The sequence below is a fragment of the Haliotis rufescens genome, unplaced genomic scaffold, assembly GCF_023055435.1.
Source record: "Haliotis rufescens isolate VD_foot unplaced genomic scaffold, xgHalRufe1.0.p SCAF_26, whole genome shotgun sequence".
Classification (NCBI taxonomy): domain Eukaryota; kingdom Metazoa; phylum Mollusca; class Gastropoda; order Lepetellida; family Haliotidae; genus Haliotis; species Haliotis rufescens.
This window is the reverse complement of record NW_025963957.1, coordinates 2282746-2294215: the sequence shown is the minus strand read 5'-3', so window position 1 is coordinate 2294215 and position 11470 is coordinate 2282746.

The following is an 11470-nucleotide window of genomic DNA, read 5'->3' as shown; positions in this document are numbered from 1 at the left end:
GAAGATCCCTTGCTCTCACCCTACGTCCCAAAATGTCCCACAAATGCTCAATAGGATTAATGTCTGGACTTCTGGCAGGCTAGGGTAGTGTCTCAATGGCGTTGTGTTGGAGATGCTGAACAACAGCTCGAGCACGATGTGGTCTGGCATTATCGTCCATGAAGACTGGACGTGTGGCGAGAGCATGGTTATCGAAATGAGGCACAACAGCACCGTCCAGGATCAAGTTTTGGTACCTCTTTCCATTCAGTGTTCCGGGAACTGTGATGAGGTCAAGTTTACAATCGTAGGAATAACACCCCCACACCATGACGGATCCACCCCCAAATGGAACATCAGCTTGAATGTTCCTCTGATCTTATGCTGTGCCTCTCTGCCTCCAAACTCGTGCCCTCCCGTCTGTATGATGCAGCAAAAATCTGCTTTTATCGGCCCAGTGGGTCCTTCTCCATGTCCTCAGGTTCCAGCGAGCACGTGCTTGGCACCAGACTAAACTGCATGGCGGTGCTGATTTGTGAGGAGTGGACGTCTGATTGGTCGTCTTGCTCTCAATCCTGCAGAATATAGGCGTCTTCTGATGGTGCTGATGGACACTGTTGTATGGATGCCATCCACGTCGCAGCTGTGTACAAGTAGACTTTGGGCTTCGTCTGGCTTGGCGTAAGAGAGCACGATCTTCCCTGTCATTGGTTTTTCTGGGACGTCCAGACCTCGGTGCATCCTTCACTTCACCGGATGCAGTATGCTTACCTATTAGCCTCCTGATGACAGTGTGATTAATGTTCAGTTGTGCTCTAATAACACGACATGACATACCAGTCTGGTGCATACCAATAATTTGCCATCTATGGTTCAGAGGCAATGGACGCTTGGGCATTTCACTGGTTGGTCAAAATAAAGCTTCATTTATGCCTAAAACCAATTTTTAGCTGTGTCTGCCAACATGACATACGCCAAAAGAGGCTATGTGCACACTGCATGTTAAGCAAACCGACCCCCGGTACAAGCATGCTCAACGCAAGCATGCACGTGCAGCACGGAAAAGGGCGTGTTTGTGATATTATGTTCACAGATGGTGTAGTATATGAAATATGTACTTGTAGTATAAAAAAACGAAAATTATATTTTCTACTTTTACTTTAAAATGTGTGGTGCGATATTTATGACGAGGTGTATATTAATGGTGAATATTAGTTATTGAAAAGATTGCAGGAGACTATTAAAGAGGAACTTTGGGGCAAACTTGGACGTGGTGTCATCTAAGGGAGCAATGTTGCAGTTCACACCAATGCTGAAAGAAGTGAAGTTGATTTTTTTGTAAAAAATCTTATAAATATACACAGTAAAAAAAGTGTTGCACCCCCTATACTTTTTCATGGAGGGGTGTTTTGAAAGGGTGTAAAGATAACCGAATTAATATTATAACCAGGATTTCGTGTATACCAACAAACCAGTGTATTGTCTATACAATGAACTGAAATGGGGTATTCCATGACCTTATGGCATGTAATAATCTCATGCTGAACTTTTACGAAAAATGAACGAACAACGAAGACGCATTAAGTATGGTGACATCTCAATAATTTTTAGTGACCAAATTCATCCAATAGGGTAAGAATGTCATATGGAGATTTGACGAACACAGTAAGTCAATATCGAGAACTTCCACCAAGCACTTGGATCACAGCTTGAAGTCTTCGTCTCATACTCCTCACCAGACGTTGGAATCGCTCCATGGGCAGCTGCTGCCACTCCTCGTGTAATGCTGCTTCCAATTCACGCAAGTTCTGTGGAGGAGGGTCCCGACGATAAATCAGGCGTCCCAAAATGTCCCATACATGTTCCAGAGGATTCAGATCTGGACTCATTGCTGGCCATGGAATCTGCGTCAGAGCATTGTTGTGGATAACCTGGGTCACAGCTCGTGAACGATGTGGTCTGGCATTGTCATCCATGAATATCGGTCTGGTGGCCAGTGGATGATTGTCAAAATGGGGCACCACAACTGGATTCAGCACCTCTTGGATGTAGCGCTCCCCTGTCAAGTTGCCTCGTATGGTCACTAAATCAAGCTTACAATCAATTGAGAAGCATCCCCAGACCATAACAGATCCACCTCCATATGGTACAGTTGGCATGATGTTTCTTGCAGTATAAGCTGTTCCAGGACGCCTCCATACTCTCACTCTGCCATCCACAACATGCAGAAGGAACCTGCTTTCGTCCGACCAGTGGACTCTTCTCCAGGACCTCAAGTTCCAGTTCTGTCTCAGTCTACACCAGGCTAGACGTAGTCGTTTGTGGTTGTCTGTGAGTTTAGGTCGCTTGATAACCCTTCTGGACTTCAACCCTGCAGCTTTAAGACGATTTCTCACGGTCTGGGTACTGAACTGTTGACGAGGAAGCCAAAGACGTTTCAAGGTTGTGCTTGTAGCAAATGGATGACGCCTTACCACCCTCAACAACGCTCTGTCATCTCTAACTGTGGTCTTACGTGGTCTGCCAGAGGGTCTGCGATTCCTTACATCATTAGTTTGTGCGTGTTTTCTGACCAAACGGCTTATTGTTGAGTAGTGATGTCCGGTTCTTCTGCCAATCTCCTTGAACGAAAGACCTGCTCCATGAAGGCCAATAATCTGCCACTTGACTGCTTCTGACAATCGTCTACCCGGCATTGTGGGTTACAATAAACTGGGCTGTCAGAGAACATCTTTTATAGGCGATGTTGAGCTTAAGAAGATACTGCAATCTGCAAATGTCATGCACCATGCAATTCACGTGCTGATTGCTACGTTTTGGTGATCATCTTCCCTCCGAAAACATTACACATTTAACATCAGATCCCCAAGGAATACCTACCATTAAAACCAGAGTCGGGCGTTTTAAATGTTGTGATGTATCAAACGTATTAATGTGGGGGTGCAACACTTTTTTTACTGTGTATAGCAAAATAAAATTTCACACTTAATAAATATCATCAATGTAATCTTGTTAATTCATACCCAAAGGTATATTAGACAACTGCTTTCTTGAAATATTATTTATGATTCCATTTCATGCTTTCTTCACCATGCCCTGTGTTTCTGTGTTTTGAAAATGTAGCAATAGCATATTTTCGTATAGCAACAAAACATGAATAGATGTAGGAATATTTAGGAGTGTAAGTGAGTTAACATTTGACGTCGCATCGGCATTATTTCAGCCACATAGCAACGAGAGGATGATTGATTATTTAGGATTTGTCGAAAAGCCTATGCGCGTTTGCAGACAACTGCGGATAGGTGACAGTTAAGGATATCCACACCTCTGTTGTGGAAGATTTCGATCTTAGCTAAGATCGCGATCTTAAATCTAAGCCGCCTTACAATCGCGATGAGATGAGGTTTGTGCAAGTGGAATAGGACAATTGTATGGTGGTTGTAAAGCTTATAGTAGGCGCCTAAGACCGATTGTAACTGCGATTGCTCTGTGCAAATGGGCCCAGGATTTGACCTACTGAGAAACAGGCCATAATGACGTGGAGTGAGTGAGTGAGTATGGTTTTACGCCGCTTTTAGCTGGGGACACCAGAAAATGGGCTTCGATCATTTTACCCATGTCGGGAATCGAACCCGGGTTTTCGGCGTGACGAGCGAACGCTTTAACCACTAGGCTACCCGACCGTCCTCTGACTTGGTGAAGAGATGGAGCAAGTGTATTGAACAAGAAGGGAACTGTATTGTAGAATAATTAATCTCACGACAATATCTCAGTTCCAAAAATAATAACGAAAAAAACGTACTTCATATAACGTGGTGTAATTGTTATGTTATTTAAAAGAACAACGTCATATTTTGATCATTTGTCTAACCAAATTCAAAACCCATACCTTGTAGCAAGAAACAGCGCGACACACCATAAAGGAGGGTGGTGTTACCACTCAATTGACAATGCCCAAATCGGGTGTGACCACCATTTGTGTTCGTACGGGCGAGGCAGTGGGGACACCAGAAGACACCAGATGATTGAAAGCAGCCGCGGGGATGTTGCTCCAAATGTCAAATAAAGATTGGACCAACTTACCTAGCGTTACCGGCTAGTTCTGGTCCTGTCGTAATCGTCGTTCCATCTGATCCCAGCCATGTTCTTTGTTAACAGCCATTGGGGCGCATTGAAGACACCAGATGATTGAAAGCAGCCGCGGGGATGTTGTTCCAAATGTCAAATAAAGATTGGACCAACTTACCTAGCGTTACCGGCTAGTTCTGGTCCTGTCGTAATCGTCGTTCTATCTGATCCCAGCCATGTTCTTTGTTAACAGCCGGCCACGGCAGTACAGCAATGTTATGGTGCCAAGTTATGTAACTGCCATTGGCAGATTGATTCGAACCACGAATGTCACCTGATCGTATTCCACGTAAATGTTATGAAATGCTGAAATACCGCGACAATGTGGGTTATATAACATGGGTCACTAAAATCAGACAACTTTTATTTCTTCATGGATTTGGATATGTTTGGATTTATCAAGGTGTTGGAGATAAGACAGCATTTCTTAGTGTATTTAAACAAGTTGCATCTGATATGTTTATCCAAGAATGGAGAGCTACATTGGAAAATAGACTCCGTGGTCTATAGGTAGAGCGTCTGCTCGGAGAGTGGAAGGTCCGGGTTCGATCCCCGACGTTAAAATATGGCGCTCGGCATAAAGGGCTTAAGCAAGGACTGGTTGACTCAGAGGTGAAACTGCAATTCTGTGTATTATATTCCGGTAATACTGTCTCAAAATGTTGCCCGACGAAGACAGCCTGTTGGCTCCATGTAGACTGCCTAATGGGCCATTTACACCCATCCGTATTTTCTTACCCGTGTCTGTCTGGCGCTCGGCATTAAGTACAAGCAGTCACACACACACACACACACACACACACACACACACACACACACACACACACACACACACACACACACACACACACACACACACACACACACACACACACGTGACACGTGACACGTGACAACCAAGCGATCTGAGTATACGAAGCACCAGTAAAATCAATAGCGAAGCGCCATTACTGTTACGAGATGATATATCTCTAGGCCATAAACCCGTGCTTGTTTTATTCGCCCAAGTGGTAACGTCTTTCCTCTGTTACTTCGGGTACACAGTAATATAACTGAAATAACGTTCACTGGAGCGTCAAACCCAACTAACTCACTCACACAAGCCAGACGTAACTGAACCTGTTCTTTTATGTCATAGACAATCTTTTTGTTTAGCAGCACACGATACAGCACGCCCCATTACTTCACGATTCACTGGTGTTTATTTGAGCTTCGGCTGCACCACATAGTCTTTGAAAAGATTTTTTAAATAAAGATACAATTTAAGTCAATTCAAAATTCAGTGTGTATTTTCTGTACATCATGTGAAAAGTCTGGTTATTTAATCTATAGGAAAGGAAACTCCAGCTGTGACTGTCTTTGTTACAGCCATACACAATTACCGTATTTCCTCTAAACGACCCTGGATTTTGTCCAATACATGCCGGCCTCTAACTGACGTTGGGTCACACGCTCTTTCCCAAAAATAGAAGGTGTTCTATGACACGGCAATTATATACTGTGAGATGTTTGCCGTTTCCTGCAAATGTAGCCTTTGTATGTCTGTAGACTTTGGGATTCGTTGAGATAGTGAGTTGCTGTGCTAGCATTAAACATAATAAACGCCGGGTCAATGTTTTGTGCGAAATTAACAGGCGCAAAGGCGTCTAATAGAGGAAATACGGTAAACTGGTCCGACTCTCCTGGACACCGTTCCACAGAGCGACCGGAGCTCTGAGATAGTAACTCCCACACTTTATCATAGCTTACGACAGTCGTAGCTCTAAGATCGCTGTGTGAAACGACACACAGGTATGTTTTGGCAATAGGTTCTTTTCACCTATAGAAATCAACAAATCAGCAAATCCATAGTGTCCATATCATGAGAATAAATATATATTTTGATGTTATCAATAAATTCATTAGATCAGTTGCCTTTTAGTTACCATATATTCTACATATGACGAGCCAAGGCACAACTATGGGGCATATTTCCCAAGAGAAAGATATGACTTACACAAATAAGGATGCGTATTGAATGAACTTCTCAATCTAGATCATTGCAAATATTTGTATTGAACAGTTATCTGTCCTATACAAAAATCCGAATATTGACAAAAGCTCCGAACATGACTGGGCTCGATATCGGCGTTCGGCTGGTCCTCTGAATGCCGTCACTCAAGATTCACAACTACAGCTCATCAAATAAAAAAAAGAAGATTTATCAAGACAATTTAAAAATACACTTGTCAAAGGTTTGTTGACTCGCACTAACAACGAATTCTCGCTTGACTGAGAAACCGGCCTAACTGGTTGGACGTGCTCGCTCCCCCCCGTCCTCTTCACATGTATTATGTAATTTTCTTTGTGACGATTTCTGCCTTCGAACTAAACGACGTCCCGAAATAGATAATGTTTGAGAATCTCATAGAAAACACTTTCCTAACCAATATTCTTATGTAAATTGTCTCCATGATAGCCTGGTGTATGGGTAGACACAACGCCTAAGCAAACGCCCCGCTAATGTAAGGCCGCTGGCGTATTTTTACACAGTTCAAAATAAAGATCCCCTTTACCGGGAGACCGCGCACCGCAATTATGGGCGTGTTGCCAGAGCGACGGGATTTGCAATTAAATATAGTGCAATTAAGTATAATACCTTCTGTAACGATAATACAACTGATAAAAATAATAAACAACATTTGAAAAATATTTCGCATAATTTAATTATTTTAAAAAATAAACATATTTAATGACATGAGCACCGTTCATACATAGAAGACCTCTGTAAAACAAGATTGTATACATGTAGTGTTCGTGCATATACTTGAGATCACTGTATCACATACCACTCAACGTTCGGTAGGGATGTCCCTACGTCCTGCCATTGGCCCATCCTCGATTACCTAGGGTATTATATATCTAACTTCTATTACGATAATATCCTGGTTTTATTTCCCCCATAGCTTCGTTTTGGGCCCCTCGTAGATTCCATGGTCGACACAACGTATGGGTAACAATGTTTCTGCTGTACCTATTACAGTGACGTTTCGATAGATACTGACACGTCCCTGTAAAAGTAAATATAGAAGTTAATAATTGTATCTACTTTGTCATCCGTCAACTTCTACGACATACCTAGCCAACAATCCTCATGGCTTCATCTATCTGTGCTTGGCTGGTGATGAAAGAGATGGTGGAGATGAAAATATACTACTAAAATAAGTAAAGGATCACCCGATTCTTTCATATTACCAAAGTTAATGTAACTAGTATAAAGGATTCGGGTGATCCCTAACGTTTTGAGTAGTATAGTATGACATATTTATGTAATCCCTATAAGAAGTTGAGTAGTATGTTATTACACACACATGTCCATTTAAAACAAATAGTGATATAAAGAGCTAAACACTGACCATTTATGTGTTGAGGAACGGATTATCTTAAAGGGGACTTGACTCGGGCTATTAGGCAGTCCCAGGGGCTTTCATTCAAGCTATTCAAACAGCATTCGCTCGTATCTCACATTGTACGATGGATGTTGCTGTGAATGATAACGTTAATACACAGAGACAATATCAGCTCCACATGACACTAATTGCACTATCTAGATCTGAAACTGAAAAGTGGAGTCTCACAGGCTTAGCAATAATCACTCAAACAAGCAACAAAAATACATATCATATTTAACATATATGAGAGTAGATTCCCATGATTTTTACATCGGAACACACAAAAGAGGACATAAATATACCTCCAAAGTATTTTAGAAGCAATCACTGATTCTGGTCCACACACCGGACAGCTTGACTCAGCTGCTGAAGAGGGTTGCTTTCCCCTGATAACCGGAATCGCTACTGTCTATACCAATTTTCTGATGCTAACACTAAACAGAGGTCGGGACGCGGTGGGGGTATGTATGGCATCATGCAGACCCGAGTATAACGTTAATATCACGATAACGCTTGTCAAAAACAGCGTCCTACTTTTAAGATACGTTCGTCAGTCACACACTAAACTACGTTTATAACGAACACGCTTATAACGAAGTGACGGATATAACGAACTGTTGTTTTTGGTCCCGGCCATTTGCGATAACCTTTAGTTGAAACGATTATAACGAACTATGGATATAACGAACAAAAATTATTTGTCCCTTTGAGTCCGCTATTACCGTAGTTTACTGTATATATCTTTTTCCCGTATAAAAAACATAACATTCAGTGGTATTGAGACTGGTGATCAGAAAAATACCCACCGTATTATCCTTTAACTGAATCTATTTTTTTACAACAATATCCTATATGCTCTATTTAGAGCCCGGTGATTATTAACTCCAGTTTACCGTTAGACGTGGAAATACGGTATTTCAAAAGCCATATGCCTGTTTACATGTATGATTTAGTTTTGGTGAAAACAATCATTGGCAAATATGAAAAAATGGGAGCGAGGTACTCCCTCTGATGAATAAAAAACCCGCCGTTTTACAGGATAATAATGTGAAATCATATCTCAAACAAGGAAAACACACTGTAGAACGGAGTTTGTTTGCATCTTTGAAATATGATAATATTAAATTGTTGATTCCGCACCAAATGTTTTCTGTGATATTAATATTGGGAAATAATTATCACCAACCAGATAAAGGTGTTGTTCGACTGCATATACACAGTGTACACTAGTATACTGATACCACCAATATACCTCTGTAGTACCCCCCCCCCCTCCCCCCCCCCCCTTGTTTCAGTACACAATAAGGCCTTCGCTTACATTAGCAAATCCATATATGAAACCATGTTCTATTTTCTCAAATGAGATAATTTCGTTGTACAGCTGCATTTAGATCACATATCCCCTTATGACCACGTGTGCAACACTCTAATAGATAACGTTAATATGTTATATTACGAGCGTACCCCGGTGACTGTAAACGATAGTGAGTAAATTAGGTATGACACCGGCTTGAACAGCCTATACCCATGTGACTACATGCTCCTAAGGACGTTCCATTCATCTGAATCTGAGCATGAAGTCCGGCATCGCTCATTACGTATAAAGGCAGATAGCACACAATAAATCTGTAGCGTTTCCAGTAAAGGTGATACCATTGCCACCACGACTATAGTGGTTATTAAGTGCGCGTACTTTAACGCGCTTAAATATATTTCAGTTTTATCGCGGGATGCTAGCTTCATGTAAGCGACGCAGGTCTCAGTTGGTGTTTAGGACTTCGTAGAAGCCATGGGCATGGTGTGGTACTGACAAATTAAGACACATAAAGCGAATCAAGGATTTTAACCCATTTCTCTGCACGCCTAAACATGAAACTTTGATGTCTGCAATCAACCCCACCACCCGCACCCAACCCACCCCCACCCCCACCCCACCACCCACACCCAACCCACCCCCACCCCACCACCAGCATCCAACACCCCCCGGTCCACCCCTACCGCCTCAATCTGGGCTATTGTGACAAACAGTTTCATTATAGCTTCAGCAAGGTACAGGTTTGAACCTTAAATTAAATTAGAAAAGAATAATACAATTATTGATAAGTAATGTTTGATGTTATGGCTGCCCCGGTAACCGACTTTGCAACTACAAAGCTAAAGCAATACTTTCTGCGTTTAAAAAAAGGAACTTTCAAATTCAGGAAACTAACTAACGGATATGAACATACATTAATTTATTATTCAAACATATTAAATATTAAATAACTACCACCTTTAAGCATTCGATTTTGGGGGATGTTGACCATTCAGTTACAGTAATATACGTTTAAAACGAACACGCTTATTTCTTGGTCGCGGTCATTTGCTATATATATATATATATATATATATGCTGATAACGAACTACGGTTATAACGAACTAAAATTAGTGGCCCCTTTGAGTTCGTTATAACCGTAGTTTACTGTATGTCTATAATTCTGGCGGTAGTATCATGTGTCCTTCTTGATTCTTTTGACATTTCTAAGATTATATGCATTAAATGAATGTTTGGGACAGATGTGACGCTCCATTGTAGAGAAACAGTGCACAGTACCCTTATTATATACGGAGTCACTACAAAAACACAGCGTACAATAACTGCATGACAACATGAGGTTGACTTGGTGTTTGCCGCAGTTTTGAACCGTATGTTGGTCATAACAAGACGGCCTGTTATAATTTGAAAAAACACCCAAATTGACATTGATCTTCGACGATTACGATACGACGCTCACATACCAAGAACCGTTGTCGGAGCTAATATGAGTTTCAAACATCAACCAACGCTCCTGCTAGCTAAGAGACGCAACTTTTGATTTGTGGAGTAGGGGCAGAAATTTCGAAATGGCATTAGTACTATGTTGCTAGAAGTATTTTAAACATTATAAAAGTTTACTCTGTTAACTTTTAAGAGTTAACCTTGAGTGAATGTGATTCGCCGTACGGTCGGTACTAATTAATGGAACCATGAGCAGGAAAACTTACATTGCTACTCCACTTGTTAGACGAGAATCGACAGATCTGTTGATTTTGATCACGTAAACGTGTTGTCGACCCTTTGAAGTTTAAAGAATTCGCTTCTATTAAGTTATTGTTTTTGTATCGTTATGATTAATTAATATGGAATATGCATATTTCTGTTTAAATTACTGACTATCTACATTGGATTTTATTAGATTGAATCTTGCTTTAACTTGAATTTTTTCATTTTATTATTTTTTGTAAATACATGTAGACATTCTGGCTCAAGTTCTGTAAAGGTCGCATTATTCACATTACAAACACATAAGCAATCACGTTATGAACCGTACCTCGTAACAAGTACTATATGACGCTTTTAGCAATACAGTAAACTACGGTTATAACGAACTCGAAGGGACCACTAATTTTAGTTCGTAATAACCGTAGTTCGTTATAAGCATATATACATCATTTATACAACAAATGGTCGGGACTAAAAATAAGTTCGTTATATCAGTCTGTTCGTTATAAGCTTGTTCGTTTTAAACGTAGTTTACAGCAATATGGGATGACAGAAATTGGCATCACATATTGTAACTATATTGGGAATCTAACCGGGCCGTCGGCGTGACGAGCTTACACTCTAACAACTAGGTTACCCTGTCGTGTGCATTATATCATGGACGACAAGGGGTGTATCAATATGAATGCAGAACAGTTAATGGCTCAAATTATGCTCACTTATCTTCAGTCATAGATGATATTGGTGAATGACTGACACATTGCCGATGCGACATTAAATATCAATTCAGTTATTTTTTTACATTTTACACATAGAGGAGACACACACAAACACATGTGTATGAAGAATTCGCATAGGAAAAAGGAAAGCGTGGAAGTAGAACCAAGCTGCTTACTTTCAACGTCGTCT